The sequence below is a fragment of the Lemur catta genome, chromosome 9, assembly GCF_020740605.2.
Source record: "Lemur catta isolate mLemCat1 chromosome 9, mLemCat1.pri, whole genome shotgun sequence".
Taxonomy (NCBI): domain Eukaryota; kingdom Metazoa; phylum Chordata; class Mammalia; order Primates; family Lemuridae; genus Lemur; species Lemur catta.
In genome coordinates, this window is record NC_059136.1 from 9,235,482 (window position 1) to 9,253,752 (window position 18,271).

The 18,271-nt window shown below is 41.9% G+C and overlaps 1 long non-coding RNA gene across 1 annotated transcript; it reads left to right on the forward strand.

Moving 5' to 3' along the window:
- The first annotated feature begins 1,565 nt into the window (after positions 1–1,565).
- LOC123644781 lies at positions 1,566–11,844 on the forward strand. Its single transcript, XR_006737256.1, has 2 exons — positions 1,566–1,776; positions 11,648–11,844. It is a non-coding gene; the product is annotated as an uncharacterized LOC123644781 (long non-coding RNA).
- The last annotated feature ends 6,427 nt before the right edge of the window (positions 11,845–18,271 follow it).

The window sequence follows — 18,271 nt, forward strand, 5'->3', positions numbered from 1 at the left end:
ATGGTGGTCAGTACCACAATTTATCACATGACTCCCTTTTACTCTCACAACCATATTGAGATGTAAATGTCACTATTGTCACATTTACCAATGAGGAAACTGAGGCTCAGTAAAGGTTACATGCTCTGTAAATGTCCCACAGCTAGTAAGTGATGGAGCTGAGATTCGAGCTCCTGGTGATGCCGGGCTGTGACGTAGCTGGCGCTTCACTGCACAGCTCTGCATCTTGGAGTAGTGATGGAGAGAGTCCCCAGGCACCCATCACTCGAATTACACTTAACTACTGCGGAGCCTGATTATGCATTTTCATCTTCTTAGTGCTTTCTAATTAAAAAGGAGGGGAGTGGTGATCTTTTTGCTCTCTAACTTCTGTTTCCTCTGAGTGGAAAGCAGAGGAGACTTTGCATAATAGAGCTTATTGTATTGCAATCATCTGTTTAAGTGCAAAGTTCTCCTAGGTTCCTTTTTACTGGAGAGAGTTAATTAACATCACAGCCACTAATCACTTACCCATGCTTACTCTTGATTAGGGAGAATATGGGAACATACTTAGTCACCTAAAAGTCTAAAAGTGTGTCCCTATCATAAAAGGCTTTAATTGATGAATAATAATATTAACATAATACTATTTAACATCAGTTGAGTGCATACAAAGGGCCAGGTACTCTACTACATGTTTTTGATTAAATCCTCAAAAGAATCTTAATTTGAAGAAGACAATATTATTTTTCTCTCCATCTGAACCATGAAAAGTCTGAAATGAAGGTTGCTATGAAAGCGAAAGAGCTGAGAGGTGAACCCAGGAGTGCACAATTCCAGGGCCCACGCACCAAGGTTTAATGTTGCCATTGCTTCCATGTCTTAGGCAATGGGGATAATAAATCATTTCCTTTTCTATTGGACTAGGATGCTCCTTTACTCAAGCAGAATTCAAAATCATGATTTCTAAGGAAATGAAAAAAGACACTTAAAAAACATAAACTAAGTTACTAAGAAGACCTTCTCAAGACTTTTGAGTTTGGGTATGTGAACTAAAATAAAATCCTAAGACCCCCGCCTACTGAACGAACTCCCTCTTGGTCAAGGGGACCCCAGAGAAACCTTAAAACTGAGATCCCAGCCATGATGGAGTAGGGGGTCAGACACCCTCATTAAACAACCCTCCCTTGCTAATGGGCATCAGGCTTTATTCCTAAGGGAACTGGCAGAAACCAATCTCTGATCCAGACCAGCATTCTTTCCTGATAAGAGACCACCAGCCATGGAATGGTTTTAATCAGTCCAAAAAGCATGCATAGAGAGGATTTTTAAGTTCTTGCTTCACCTTTTGACATAAGAGGGACACCATGTTCTGAACATGGACCCCACAAAGGGGCATAAGGCTCCAATGGGCATATGCATGTTTCTCCTTTCATAAATGTTCATGCTCCTCCTGTAGCTTGTTAAATATGCATATTTGGCCACCCCACTCAGTATGAATTCCTGTTCCCACTGTCCCTGCCTCAAAGCACCTGTTCCTGGCTTCTGGCTGAGGCTCTGCTTTCCAGCCTGCCAGAATGGCCACCCACTGGCTGTAACCATTTATGAGAAATAAAGCTCTCCTTTCCAAATTTATGAACCTTGTCATTTTCTTCAGTTAACATAATTGGCGGCCTCGACAAGGAGATCCAGGGAGACCTCCGGTTTCCCCCAGAGTGACCAGAAGTCAATGCTCTGACATCTGCACAGGCACAGTGACAGCTTAGCTGTCTCCCAACCTTGCTGAGAGGAATTCCGGTAAGCTCCACTGGATCTAAGCTCTCCTGATTTTAGGATGAAGATCTCGGAGACTTTATTTTTCCCTACCTCTTCCCTTCCCTTCTCCCCAGTCCTTTTCCCTCCCTCTGGACCGTGGAAGGAACATCTTTGTCAGTTGTGGGTTTACAGGGAGCCTGCCCAGTCCCGTCGGACTCAGCTGGTCCATAAGGTTTTGTGAGGACGCTCATATTATGGGCACTTGAAGGGACGCCTTCACAAGGTGCATGCAGTCGTGGAAAACCTTAGGAGAGCTAAGGGGACAGTATAGAGAAGCTGGGGTCTAAAGAGACAGTCTCTGATCAGCCGCCAGCAGGGACTCCAATGGTTTACATATTTAGGAACTACGGAGAAATTCTTGTAAATATTTTAGGATCCTAAATAAAGCTAACCTGAGATAATCTAAAGCTTTCCTGGCCACAGTGAAAATCTTATGAGATCTCCAGTTTATCTGTGTACCCAATTAAAACAAAGAGGCTAACAAACCTTCTAAAAGCAAGATCATTCTATGATTAGTATTTCAAGACTTCTAAAAGAAATCAAGTCTCCCATAGCTTCCTTTAAAGAAAATAATTTCAAATTAAACAGAGCTCCATAAAGTAGGAAAAAACCTAAAAGAAAAATGGTGCATGCAAAATATTTAAAGTCAGCTATTCTTCCTTCTTCCTTTCCTACCTCCCTTCCCCCTTCTCCCTCTTACTCTTCCTTCTGTCTGTGTCTGTATCAGCCGAGAAGCAAAGACCCCAGAGAATAGGGCCAAACAGAAATGTGGGTTACACCTGGTTTATATCTGGTGAGACTTTCCTTTCTTTGAGCTGTTTCCTTGTGGCATTTCTAGATCTTGTAAAAACTGCCAGCTACCTCCTTAGAAACACTGCAAACATTTTTGGTTACGTTATAACCTTGGCAAAGGCTTACTATTATATTTTCGCTGAAAAGGGCACCTTCGGTTTCAAAAGTTCAAAAGCTGGAAGTATCAGCTGTGCGTCCTGCTAAGTCTGCTCCGTTTGCTCTCACTCCTCCCTAGTGCTAGTCCTCCTTGCCGTCTTCAGTGCCATGTGAAAGATCCCAGAGGGAACGTATAATGACGAAAGAACTCCGAAGACAGGCACCACTCACCCCTTTAGGGGGTCTTCTGTTTTCCTTATGCAGTCTAAAAAGTCATAAATAGATCCCTCTCTGATATAAAACTCTACTCTCTTATGTACTATATTACATGACCTCTGTGACCAGAGATTACTTTGTATTGGGAGAAAATTTGACCTTATCGTGTGTCATGGTGAGGCAAGAATGACAACATTAGAGGCAGCTGAAGACACTACAAGAGGCTTCTCCTTTCTTTGGGCCTTGGATAAGAAAGAGTGTGGTTTAAACACTTAGAGAAACGTCTTTGTAAAAAAGCATATTGCAAAAGCATTGCATGGCTCGGTCCGATGGCAGTCCTGTGGCAGTCTTATGGCCTCTCTCTTTCCCAGACCAGAGATTTGATATTGCCTACTGGATTCCTTATAAAGCTCCATGATGAATTCCTGTGATTTTATGTTGCCTTGACGTCCATTTCGGTCTTCCTTCAGGCACACCTAAACTCCTTCTTAAAGGGGCTTGGACTTTTTCTCTATATATTTTGAGAATATGAGCTGCTACACTGTTTCCTCTGTATTCAGTGAAGGCTTGGGCCATATGTAAAACAATAAACTCTAACTTGTTCTGCTTCCAGGGACATGGTTTAAATTCAGCTGTCCTTTTGAACTGGGGAGTTTTGCCAGTCTCATGGCTAGAGTTTTAACATCAAAACTACAGAGTCTTCATTTATATTTGTTTGAATATTTATATGTATATGTGGATATGTCTTTATTGTTTATGACAGCAGATTGGCTTATAAGTGAGTATTCATAAAGACTAGCCTAAATGCTTTTCAAGTTCACTTGAATTTAGTAATCTTTGATAAATACAGATAGTTTTTAAATTATTGGTAAAATAAAATGAAAACATCTTCAAAAATTAACTTAGATATTCTTTTTCTGAACAATAGTGGTCAATCTTACCTAAATGGTTTGAGGTCACAAAACTGTTGCTTCTGTGATATTTTTAATACTTTCTTCACTTGTCTATATGCTTATGACTTTAAATTTGAGACTTTAGCCTATAGTGAGGCCTAGGAAAAAGAAAAAGGAAAAAGAAACACCAGCCTGTCTTTTCTGGCCCAGTTGTGCTAATAAAGATTTCCTGCTTCTCATAGACTTAAAACAAAATTACAGAGAGGCTGTCAAGATACTTGGTAACAGAGCTTCCTGGGTATAGTTGTTCCCAGTTATGGGGTTTACACAAATAGACATATAATAAAAAATTTATCGGCCACTTTAGGACAAATTACTGAAGAGACTGCAAAAAGATATTGTGGCCAACAAAACTGTCTAAATTCTTTAGCTCAAACGGTTTTAACAACATGCTTATGTTTTATGTAGCTAATTGCTACAAGTCTGTAACTAAGACCGAGATTACAATAGCTTGATGCTTATAGATAAGTTAATTTTATAACCTTGTTTTTAGCTTTTGTTTTTTTGGCTGTGTTGCTTAAAAGTCTTTAAGGGCTAATGAATGCCTACACATTTCCATTCCTGTCTGGCCTAAAACATTTAATTGGCAAAAAGCCTTTGGCTCTAAATCTCTTGGCCACAGGAGTCCCATCAAGGGCCCGGATGGACCTGGGGCAGATAACCACACCACCCCGCCAACAATGGGACAAAATAAAAGTTTGGCCATCGATGTTGCACCTGACGTATCTCAGCCCAAAGCGGGCACTGTGAACTAAAATAAAATTCTAAGCCCCCTGCTAGCTGAACAGATCCCCTCTTGGTCAAGGGGACCCCAAAAAAGCCTTAAAACTGAGATCCCAACCATGATGGGATGGGAGGTCAGACACCCTTATTATGGCCCCTCCCTTGGTAACAGGCATCGAGCTTTATTCCTAAGGGCTAAACAGAGACCAATCTCTGATGCAGACCAGCATTCTTTCCTGGTAAGAGACCTCCAGCCACGGAGTGGTTCTAACCAGTCTAAGGAGCACTCACAGAGTGGGTTTTGAGTCCTTGCTTCACCTTTTGACGTAAGAGGGCACCATGTTCTGAACATGGACCCCACAAAGGGGCACAAAGCTGGATTGCGTGTGCACAAGTTTCTCCTTTCATAAGTACTCATGACTCCTCCTGTAGCTTGTTAAATGTGTATATTTGGCCACCCCACTCAGTACAAATTCCTGTTCCCATTGTCCCTGGATTGAAGCACCTGTTCCTGGCTTCTGGCTGGGGCCCCACTTTCCAGCCCACAGACTGCAACCCTTAATGAGAAATAAAGCTCTCCTTTCCAAACTAATGAACGTTGTCATGTTCTTCAGCTAACAGGTAAATGGCAGCTGCTAAGCCCAAATTAAGCAGCATAAATCTTCCCAACTGGTACCTCTCTGACTGAGACTTAGGCAACATGGGTGTTGGTGAACATGAGTGACCAACTGCAAACCCAGCTATGTGGTATAAGTTATCAACTCTCATAGATAAGACTGGTCTTTCACTGTGTAGATTGTAAACTAAAAATAAAATCCTAAGCCCCTCATTGACTAAGTGACTCCCTCTTGCCAAACAAAATCTGAGTTCCTGGCCATGATGGGGCAGAAGGTTGCACGTGCCTTGTTATACCCCCTCCCTTTTGGAGTTTAGATACAACAACTGACCAACATTAGTTTTAAAATAGAGAACATAAGACTGATGGAACAGACTCTTTGTAGCACTAAGAAGCCAAATTATAAACAGGACCTAAGACCATGCAAAGCAAGGGTTAAGTCATGCCTGCAGCCCCTCAATCTCACTAAACGAACAGGTCATTTTGACCTAGAATATTGTGACTTAATCTTGCAACCTGACTCTGACATAGCATGCTTATCTTAACTTAAACATCACTTTCTGCTAACTCCATGTTTTCAGACAAAGCTTTATTCCTTTAACTAATTACAAGTTAAAGAATCTCTGAATCTATCTATGACCTATAAGCCTTCACTTCAAGGTATCCCACTTTTTGAGGCTGAGCCACTGCAGACCTTCCATGTATTGATTTATGTCTTTGCCTTTAACTCCTGCCTCCCTGAAATGTATAAAACCAAACTATAATCCAACTGCCTTGGGGGCACTTTCTCAGCACTTCTTGAGACTGTTTTCCTGGGCTGTGATCACTCATATTGGCTCAGAATAACCCTCTTTAAAATACTTTACAGAGTTTGGTTTTTCCATTAACTTTAGGACCAGAGTTCAGTTGGGGTGGGAGGTGGGAACTGGACAAGGAAGTTGGAATCAAAAGACTCAAGCTGAATACTGACATTTATTAGCATATTCCGGCCCCTGGCTCCGTCCTCTGCCTCTCCCCAAGCCTCTTCCTTTTGTCCTTATGAGCATGATGTCACAGGCTGTTTACTGTCCCTGAATATTTATTAATCAACCCCCCCACAACTCCAGAGACCCTCTTAGTCCGTGTTTTAAAGCTCCTTTTCTCATGGAAACCTCTCCTGACCCCCAACTGAGGTCAGCACCTCAGCTTCCCTGTGCCAAGGAATCCTCTTCTCCCTCACAGTGTGAGTTTCAACCATTATGTGTGTGTGATTTTTGATTAAATATCTGTTGTCAGTGTTTTGTTGTAAATTCGATGTCTTATTTTATCTCTAGCCTAGTACAGTGCCTGGCACCTCATGGACACTCATAAGTAATGTACTAGTTTCCTAGGGCTGCCTTAACAAAATTCCAAAAACTAGGTATCTTAAAACAACAGAAATTTATTGTCTCATGTTCTGGGGACCAGAAGTCTGAGATCGAGGAGTTGGCAAGGCCATTTTCCCTCTGACAGCTCCAGGGGAGAATCCTTTTTTGCCGCTTCTGGCATTTGCTGGCAACCCTGGGCATTCCTTGGATTGCCCGGGATTCTAATCACATGGCCAACTTCTCCCTGTGTCTCCACGTCATTTTCCCTCTGTGTGTGTCTGTCTCTGTGTCCAAATTTATCCTTGTTGTAAGGACATCAGTCATATCAGATTGGAGCCCATCCTAATGACCTCATCTTAGCTTGCTTGATTACCTCTGTAAAGAATCTGTTTCCAAATAAAGTCACATTCACAGGCACTGGGAGTTTGGACTTCGTCATACCTTTCTTGAAGGACATTATGTAACCCATAAGAGTGATCAAATGAATAAATGAATTTGCTTGGACATATCTCTTAACCTTTCTGTGCTATGATTTTCCTCATTTGCAACATGATACTAATACTGGTTTTAATCCCCACGTATTTTTGAGATGAAAGACGTTAATGGCAATAGAATATTTTATAGAATTTTCTCTGCCCACTGGCACAGTTGTCTGACTGGTAAATATGTTTGTGGATATTTTAAGAGTAATTAGGCCAAATTTTAGGAGAAATCAAAGTAAAGTCCAAACAGCTGGAGAGCAGACGTTAGAAAACATACAGAGTTGAGAATTTATATACCCCAAATCAGACGCATGCTATGACAAGCACAGTACCTATTGGGGTAATGGAAGTGACTCTCAGAGGTACAGGGGTTAACAGCAGGGGCGTTAGGGTCAGACAGACATGGGTTTGAATCTCAGATCTATGGCTCACTTTAGCTATGGAAATTTAGGCTCCCTGAGTCTTAGTTTCCTCACCTGTAAAATGGATAAATAAGCCTTTAATTATACCTAAGGCGAGAGGGGAGATTGAATGAGGTCATTTTCATATGTGCTTGGCACAGTTTCTGGTACGTAACCATTCACTAAATGATAGACTATATCAGAGACACATGCGATATAAATTCAGACCTTGCTAAAAATCCAGGCCATGCAAGTGCCTTAATTATGTGTCAGAATGGAAAAAATAAAGGGTGACCTATGGCAGAGCTGACCCGGAACAGACCCCTCTGGTCCTCAGCAGCCCGTCTGTGTAGCCGGGGCAGAGCCATGGAGAACCAGCCTCTGTTCTGTGTTTTCCCCTCATTGCTAATAGCAAACACGCAAGAAAGAGTGAAAAACTGGTGAAATACAAAACTGTGTCGGTGGTGAATGTCCTGAGTCTCTTGGGACAGATGTGAATGGATTCTCACGTCTGATGCACCGGGGCGCCTTTCCACAAGGACAGGGACACGAAGGTGAGAGCGACCCCGCTGAATGTTTCTGGCTGAATCTCGGATCACTCTTTGCTGTCAGGGAGAGTGAACCGAAGGCATCGCCGGAGATGCCAGGGGTGTTAAGACATGCTTCAGTGACAAAGGGCATTACGGGCACAGAGCTCCAGCTGCCCAGAGAGCAGGACTGCGGCCAGGGTGGCTGAGTGTGTCGGCACTCAAGCGCTGGCAGCTTGTCAGCCTCCTCGGGTACTGGGCTTTCATTTTGAAAACTTGATTCGAATCTTGCCACGGGGAAATTACTCCATCTCTGCTACTTCAGCTGAGAAGTGGGGCGGATTCCTATTTCCTTAGGGCAGCTGAGGGGACGTAATGAGACACACGGTGCCTGGAACAGAGCAAACAGCTGATGACAGAGTCCGAGCCACTGCAGGTTAGAGGTAGACTTGAGTCGGGTGAGAGATCTGGAGGACCCAGACGTGGGTTCAAACAGCCAGGACCCAAATCCTGGCTCAATTACTTACTTGCTCCAGGTTCATTTATCCCACTTGGTATAAATATTCACACTGATATAAGTATTTCTTTATATTTACCCCTTTTGATATAAATATTTACAGTGATGATGAAGTGTTGCCCCAGACCTCACTGAGAGTATTTTTTATATACAGTATATGAATTGCATTACCTTTCTAAAATTTAAGAACTTCTGAATTCTGAAATCCATCTGGTCTCAAGGGTCTTTGACAAGGGACTGTATGTAGACGCCACTTCCCGGCGATGGGTAGACAGATGAAATAATCTATGTAGACTAGGCCCCGGCAGTGCATGGAAAGGGCTCAGTGAGTGCTGGAGAGGGTAACAGGAGGGTCCAAGTCCTGTTTTACTTGCTGTGTGACCTTGGGTGAGCTACATAACCTTTCTCAGTTTCCCCATTGTGAAATGAGGATGATGATCACAACACCTACCTCACTTGTTATGAGAATTAAATCAACTAACATATGTAAAACACTTGGTAAGTAACCTGGTATGTAACAAATACTAACTGCTAACTATTATAATTATTGCATTTGGGCATATGTGTATATGAAAATTCCTCTTCTATAAGGGGCGTGGAATCACAGCAAAACTCAGAAAACAAGGCAGGCCAACTTGTATTGGTATTTCAAGAATTTTACAGGGAATGGAAAGGTTGCCCAGTGTATTAATCTAAGCTGAACTTTTGTGCCTTCTTTAATCAGATTAAAGCACTTTTCATTAAAATAGTTTTATTTTCACATCCGGCAGCTGCTGGATTTTTTTCCCCCCTTAAAGTTCTAATAAGACAAGATCAAGAAGAAAATGGTTATTTCCTGCTCCGAGCCACATGTTATTTCAGATGGACAGGTGGTGAAGGGATGGTCAAAGGAACACCCAATAATGACGCTGTGCCAGGGATTGCTGTTGAGACCAACAACAGCCCCTTTCTGTTGCCACTTCCTCTGTCCCTCATGGGGTGGCCATGGAGGTGTGTCACTCAGCTCTCCAAGAGAACCTGCTGCAGGGAACGTGTTTGGTGGACAGTTCCAACTGCCTCCCCCTTTGTATCTGCCACATTTGCTCTAAGACTTCACTTCCCCCACACTGCTGCCAGCCAGTGACTAAGCACAGCAGGGGTCCCGGTGCCAGCCCACTCCTGCCCAATGTGGGAGTCCTCCAATGGCCAACTATTGCATGAAGACTCCTCATCAGCCTGGCCAGGACATTCTAGAACTGTGCTACAGCCTGAGGCTTGTCCCACTCGAGCCTTCCTTCCCTCTCTCCTTGCACAGGTATCTGATCTGCATTGCAGACTGAAGGCTCTGTGTGCCTAGCTGTGCTTTTTCCACTTTTGTCACTGAGAGACAATTCTCCTAATAAATATCTTGCACATCCAATCCCATCCAATCCCATCTTGGTGCTCGCTCCTTGAGGGACCCTACTTCGCACACCCTGTATTTATTTCCTAGTCTCCCTTGCCTTGAGGGATCTGGGTGTTAAGTTTTGCCTCTGAGATAGTCTTACAAGAGATTTGGAGAGCAAAGGGAGACATCAATCTCTGTGGTGGTGGAAGCTGACAATTGTGCTCCAATAGTTGTGGGTTTTTTGTAACAGCTAGATTCTACATTCCACTGTCTAATTACCAGCTTCATGGACTTGGGCTGTGGGGATCTTGGCAGCTTCTTCTGACATTTCCTGAACTCTTGGCAGTAGCAGCAGCAGAGACCCCAGGTCGGAGCTGCTGTGGCAGGATTTTGAAGCCTAGTAGCAGCTCCTTAGCTTCTGTTCTTCCAGCCTTTCCAATAATTTCATAAGCACTCATTCCCCTGAATTGAATTCCTTTCTCCTGAATATGCCTGAGATGATTTCTGTTCTTTGCCCTGAATGCTGACTGATAAGCATTCAATTCAGGCCTTGAAGCAAGGTACACCCACCAAATTCTTATAATCAGGTGTGAGCTATAAAGTCTACACCACTACCAGGGAGGGCTTATTCCCCAGTGCCCAGACCAGATGTCACTAAAGAGAACAACAGGCAATCAGGACAAACTTTGTAAGGGCCAGGTCAGAAGACATAGAGGAAAAGGGATAGAATTTCTCCCAAAGAACAGAGCCAGAGCCTAACCAAGGAACTCATTTCCCTGCCAGGGCAGTGAGTCTTCGCCATGTCTGCCCTGCAAGATTTCCTTAGTTCTGGGGCAGTGACTCCTGTGTGCTCCCCAATCGTCCCTCGTGATTTTGAGAGTGCTGGTTGCAGTGCCCTGTTCCTGCTTCACTAGTGTATATTGGGGGGAGGGGCAGGCAGATAAATTGTGTGTGTGTGTGTGTGTGTGTGTGTGTGTGTATAACTGGATCATGGAGAGACAAAGTCAGCCCTGAGGTTCTTCACTTTGAGCTTAATTCAAAAGTAGGGTGGTACTTTGGGTTGTCTCCCCTGAGGAGCGGTGATTGTGCTGGATGTGTGGGAAGAAGAATACACAGGAACAATTTGGTGGCCAGAGGGGTGAACCATATTGGAGAATGATCATTAGGCATAAAAATCCATTCTCCTCTTGTGTGTTTCAGTCAGGGTCCAATCAGGAAACACAAATCACACCAGGTATTTCAAAGAGAGGGGATTAACACAGGGAATTTGTTTCACAGGGGATGAAGGAGCTGAGAAGGGAAACTGGGGAAGGTGAAGTAACATAGAAATTAGCAGCTTCTGAAAACTTCCCTTTCCCCTGAGGATAAAGGGACAAAGGGAGGAGGTGATGTTACTGTAGCCCAGGGAGTGAGAACTGCAATGCACGTGTCTTGGGGGATCATGGAGGGAAGGACTGTCTGGGAAGAGGCAGAGCCATGGATGAAACACAGCTAGAGCAGAGAGGTAGAAAATGACACTGCCTTCTCTCCTGCTCCTGCCCCCCAATCTCCCACCGATGCCTCACGTCGGGTGACCCTACTCAAAACCAGGGAGCAAAGCATCCTGGGAAATGGGGTTGCCTGTGATACACATCAGGGCACCAGCCAGGCACTCTGGGCATAAGGCTAGATCACATTTCCCAGCCTGCCTTGCAGTTAGCCACGCGTGTGATTAAGTTCTCTCCTTTGGAATGTGAGCAGTGGATGTGTAACCTTCCAAAGCCTGGGCTGTACGTCAGTGGGCATGCCGGTCCACCTGATCTTTCTCCTACCCCCTAGCTGCCACAGGAGGGGATTCGGCATCCACCAAGCAGGCAATGACAATGACAATGCCCTGGAAAAGGGGGAGCAATACATGGAAGACACTGTGTTCCCTGAGTGACCACGTGGAGCAGGGCTGACCCACTGATGTGGATGGATGGCTTATCTGGAAACAGGCACAAAAGAGAGAAATAAATGTTCTTTAAGCCACTGTATTGTTGGGTTGTTTTGGTTTTTTGTTTTGTTTCGTTTTTTGGCTACCACAGCTTATCTTTATCCTAACTAATAGAGTGGTTTTCAGTTTTCCATTCATTTATTCAAGCATCAGTTTTCAACTACTTGACCTAGACACTTGGACACTGGGGGTAAAAATATAAACAAGACAAGTTCTGACGCTCGGGGCGATCACTACCTGACCAACATGCAGAAAATTATACCACAAGGGGCTAAATACTATCTAAGTGCAGCACATCGAGACTAAGTAGCTGCCAGAACTCAGGAATTATTCCTGAAAGTCAGATCAGGACTTGGAGGTTGACAGAAAGAATCACTAGCAGTGAATGAAAACCCACTATGTGGCAGGCTCTATATCAGTTCCTTAAACATCTCATCTCACTGAACACTCACCTTTTGAGGCAGTGCCGAAACTCCCTGTTTTATAGATGGAGAAACTGAAACTCAGAGAGTTTAAATAAATTATCTATGGCCACGCAATGAATTGCCATGATTTAAATCCAAGTTAGCATGACTCTAAAACCAATGTTCTTCCCACCATGGAAAGCCTCTCTCTAACCAGCGAGCTTCAGTTTTGTGGTACACTTAATAATGCACCTGCTGGATAGACGCCGGCCTGCCCGACCTGCCCTAAACACCTACCCTCCTCATTGCTCAGGTTCCCAAGGAGAAGATAGAAGAAACCAAGGAGAATGAGAAGCTACTCTCATTACTTGATTTATTCTGACCAGAATAAGGTATGCACCAACAGCATGACGGCTCTCCTTATTTTATACCAGATTTGTTCTAAATGACTTCAGGCTGTTTCCCAAAAAAGCCAGACTTAAAGGACACAGATTTACTACCACGAAGGACATCCAAAAGAAAGAAAGGCTTTAGGCTCTGGCCACGTTTAACATCTCTGTCTCTGAAAGCTTTTGTGTCATAGAAAGAGCAAGGGAACCACTTTCTACTGCGCCTAAAGACCCCATTTTTAGCCATCTGAGAAAGAGACATTTGAACACGCATTAACTCTAAGGGACACCTTCTAATCAGCAAGAATATCAATGACTATGCTAGCCCTAATATCTCCAAATACTGGATTAATGATTGAACAAAATTATAGCACCTCATGTGACTCCCTTTCTAAATTTAAAATTATAAAATGAGACTGACTGATCTCAAGAGGGATTTTATTGATGTATCTCCTTGACACTCTAAGAGGGGATGAGAACTGCAGTTAACTACTGGAAAGGAGCAACATAAGCCATTTCAAGGTCCCAAGGCCCGTGTTTGGCTTTGAAGTGACGCTCAGTCACCAGTCTCTGCCACTTTTGCAAAATGATCATTTTTTAAATAGGGAAGGACATTTTGAAGACAGCTGAGTCTTCAAAATAGAGAAAGGTAATCTGGTCTCAGAGCAAGAGGGTCATAAATTATGTGAAACCCGGGCATAATGTGCCCTGAGTGCTTATGGAGAAGCCATTGCGTAACAGTAAATAATAGGTAGGTCACGCAGGGTTTTCTTCCAGGGAGTTTACAATACGCCACTCATTCTTTAGTTCACAAAGCCTGCACAAAGATGTGTGTGGGAAGGGTACAATGAGGCCAACTTTGCAGGGACAGGGACTAAGACGTGAAGTGATTATGCCCAAGAGGACAGAAAAAACACATTTGTGTGTATAGGGCCTAAATCTCTTGGATCAAGTACTCAATCTACCTATCATCTGTCATTTCTAGTGAGGCATTTTTTCTGAAACCCAATACTGATCAGAGTAATAGATTTAATCAAGATCTTATACAAACCTGACTCGATACTGAGTTTGCCAATATGCATATAAAACAAACCAGCTCACAAAAAGTGAGAGATGATAAATTAGATCTCTCACTCTCTTTCAGGGCAATCCACAAAAGTCAAATATCAAATCAAATCTGTATTTTCCCTACTCATAGCTTAGATTATTAGTGGGGATGGATACATCTTGATTAGCTCATTGCTCCTTCAGACCCGAAGCATAAGCTGAAGGAGTGGGCACGCGGAGCAGGACAGGGCTATTCCTCAAAGCCACTCCTCTGTAGGGCGGTTGCTACAGCTGGTAGTCACTATACAGGCAGTCGCAGCAACCACACAAATAATTTACATTGAAACAAACTAAACGTATTCTCAACACAACTTTCCTCTCCATATTTCACAAATGGCTACTCCAAGCCACATACCTTGCCCCAGTCAGAGGGTACGTCGACAGAGAATAGAATGGGATGGCTATAGAGGTGGTTCTTAACTGTCTGGAATTAAAATCTCACTTCTGCAAAAACCTTGTACAAACACTTGAACATCTCCTCCTCCCAGGACCATGCAAGGGAGGGGCCCTGAAGCTAAAGCTTAGTTACATTTCTGTCAAATACACCTCTGCTAGGACATCATCACATTTGCCTAAGTCTAAACCTGTCTTCCCTCGTGTGAAGCAAAATTCTTTTTCACTGTTATGCAATATTCCACTGTAAAAAATAAACCACAATTTATTGATTGGTTTCTGCTCTTTGGGTTATTTCCATTTAAGGCCATTAGGAATAAGATGCCTCTAACAAAGTTTTTATATCTGCCTCTGTTGAGCATATACTGACGGCATAATTTCTGAGTCTTAAAGAAGGGACATAGTCTCCTTTCGTAAATATTGTCAAACAGATTTAGTCCAATTTACATTGCTAGACAGGTTATGGGAGCTCAATTATTCCACATCCTCTCCAACACTGGGCATCATTAGGCTTCCTAATTTTACCCATTCTGATGGGTATGTAATGGCATATTATTCTGATTTAAATTTGCACTTGTCCAATATCACCTTTGGTTATGCTCATTGGCCATCTGTAAATTCTCTTTTGTGAAATGCCTAAGTATTTTTGCCCTTGTTGAATATTAAGTTGATAGTGTTTTCCTTACTGATTTAAAAGAGTTCTATATATCCTGGATGCAAATTTTTTTTCCTCTATGGTTTGTCTTTGCACTGTCTTAATGACACTTTTGAGTCCTATTTAAAAAAAAAAGCTTTGCCTAACCCAGAGTCATTAAGATATTTTTCCTTTTTGTTCTTGAAGCTTTATTGCTTTTCTTTAACACATTTAGATCTGTGATCCATCTAGAATTGATTTTTTGCCCATATAGACATGCAATTACTACAGCATCATTTATTGAAAAGACATTCTGGACTGCAGTAGCAATTTTGTCATAAATCAGGAGACCACATATATGCAGGCCTATTTCTGGGCTCTTTTATTCTTCTGGTATGTTTGTCTGTTATTACACTAATACCACTCTGTCTTGATGACTGTGGCTTTATAGTAAGTCTTGAAATTTGGTAGTAAAAGTCCTTTGATTTTGCTCTTCTTCAAGCTTTTCTGCGCTATTCTTTGTCGTTTACATACCCACACACATTTTAGAATAAGCTTGCTAATTCCCAGAGAAATATCTGCTGGGATTTTAATGGAGATTTCATTGAATTTATGGAGAAATTGGGGATAATTTGAATGTTTAAAATATTTAATCATCTAACTCATGAACATTAAATATTTCTTCTAGTTAGTTGAGTCTTTTAAAATCTATCTCTGTAACATTTTATGATTTTATAAGTAAAAGTGTTACAGATCTTTCATTAGATTTTTTTCCTAGGTATTTTATGCTATTTTAAATGGTATATTTTAAAAATTGTATATTCTAATTGTTTGCATATATAGAAATAAAGGTTATTTTGGCATACTGAGATTATATCCAGCAACCTTGCTAAATTATTTTATTAATCCTAATAGGTTATTTATTTTTTGATTATTTACACACACTATCTACAAGTATCATGCCATCTGTAAATCGTAACAGCTTTATTTCTTCTCTTTCAAATCTTATGCCATTTATTTACTTGCCTTATTGCATTGGATAATACCTTCAGTAAAATGTTAAATAAAAATAGTGATGGCAGAAATCCATGTCTTATTCCTGATCTGAGGGGGAGAGTTTGCAACATTTCAACATTAAATGAGATTTTCTGTAGAATTTTTATAGATAATATTTATCAGATTAAGGAAGCTTCCCTCTATTTCTATATTGCTTAGAATTTCTATCATGAATGAATGTGAACTATATTACATTTCTTAATGCACTTACTGAGATAATCACATGATTTGGCCCCATTTTCCCATTTATTCAGTAAATTGTGTCATTTGATTTTTAATTGTTAAACCAACCTTGCATTCTTAGAATAAGCCAAATTTAGTTGTAGTGTGTTATCCTTTTTATATAGCACTAGATTTTGTTTGCTAATATTTGTTAAGAACTTCTGTACCTAAGTTCACAAGAGAGATAGAAAACAATGTTTTTTCTTATAGTGTCTTTGTCAGTTTTGTTATTAAATCTATTTAACCTCATCAGCCAGGTTGCAAACATGTTGGAAAGTGTACCTTGTCTCTCTACTTTTTCATGCATGCTGAGATTTACACTCACTTCTCTATAGTCCTTTTATCTCTAGGGTCTTGACTTTATAAACCCTGACTGTCTTCACAGCCCAAAATTCCAATTTTATTCTGACCCCAGCTGTAAGCTTTGATCTCTCTGCTCTGTGACACGCACCATCAAATGCCCCGAGGGGAAACGTGTTGGCAAATGTAGAGCTCACACTAATCTACTCCTCCCCTTTTAGTATCTTGGCTCCTCAAACCCCAGCTGCCTTGCTTGCTCTATGATGCCTTCAACAGCTTTTTAATGTCCAGTTTCTATAGTTGTTCCTGGCAGGTACAAGCTATTTATCGTAATCAAATGAGAAGTCAGGTCCTCATCTCTAAAGTTGATATCAGATTGGGCCACCCCTCCCTGCTCCTTCTGTTGGTAACAGAATACAGGGGAAGCAGTACCCACAAGAAGGACCTCATGGTGTAAGGTGCAGATATGAAGCAGTGGTTGTATGAATAGCATCTGCAGTCAGACCTGGCCTGAATTACAGCTCTGCCATAGCTAGCCGTTTGACTTTCTGGAACTTTTCTATACTTCAATATACGCATTTTAATATGGAATAACAATATCACCTACCTCACAGGTGTACTGAGAAGATTAGACTTAGTGAAATAATATATATGACGTGGTTACCCAGTACCTAAAACAGGGTAATAATACAAAGTGCTAGCTAACTCCAAATTAACATTGTTTTGTTATTTGCACTGATTTCTGTGTCCTGATGTTTCTTTTTCATGATCACTTTTTATTTAACATATGACACAAATATTAAAAACTCTAATAAGTTTATGCTTTTTCTAGGTACCTGGCATATAGTAAGTGCTCAGTTAATATTTATTGAATAGATTAATTGAAGGGATTTAGTTCAACACATTGCTAGTGATGGTTTATTCAATTTCATTGATTCAAAAATAATGGTGATTGCCATCAGCAGTATTAAATCACAAATTTATTAGCTGCTTTTCCTCTAAGCTGGGAACAATTTCCATCAGTGTGAGCCTTTGGCAACACCACCAACCATTCCAATCTCCATCCCAAACACAGCTGGGAAGAAACCTAATGCTTGTAAGAAAGATGATGGGGTCCCACTATTTCTAAGGGCCATACCCCTGTTAAAAAGAGAAATATCTTTTTTTATTATGATTTTACATTGTATAGACTTGTATAGAAGTTCTAAATTAGCTGGAACTTTTTCTGTTGCCTTTCTCACCTTGTGTTTCCCTTCTGAAAATTTCCTCGCTTGTTCAGCTAAGAACTTTATGTGGACCCGTGTGCTGGCCCTGTGGAGAGGGAGAGGACAGGGTAGGAAGAATATGGGACATGTTTCCACCCCATGAGCTCCCAGCCTCCAGGGACCCATCAGGAGAACTACAGCATGACGCTGCCGGTAGGGACTGACTTTAATAGAGTCACCCTAGATCCTTTAGGAGGGTCCCAGAGAGGGCAAAAGTGGGGTTTGCTTCTCTGCAAAGCTAAGACCCTAGAATATGATGGATTTGAAAGAGAATAAGTGTATCTTCAAGAGATTACTCTTTTCATTGTGCCCCCATATAATTTCCCTGCATCTACAATGGCCCTCATGGTGTAGCCAAGACAAAGAACTCAGTTTGGTGCCAGTTGGCAAGGAGAAAAAATATGGAGATATAGCCTCTATCCGTATAAATCCTATAACTTTTTGTTTGGGTCATTTTTATGGTTAAAACACAAATTGAACACTGCCCCCTCCAAATGGCCCCTGTCAGTGACCCTGTGGGCAGCTCACTCTGGAATACAATTGCTTCAGTTGCCAGACAGCTCAGAGGGCTGAGGATATCAGCTACTGACTAGATCTCAGACTGCCCAGACTTCGGAGATTGGCTGCTGTCCCAGTAACACCAATTGGGGTCACAGGGACATGGGAACTGAGGAGTTAAGATAACCCAGGCACAAGG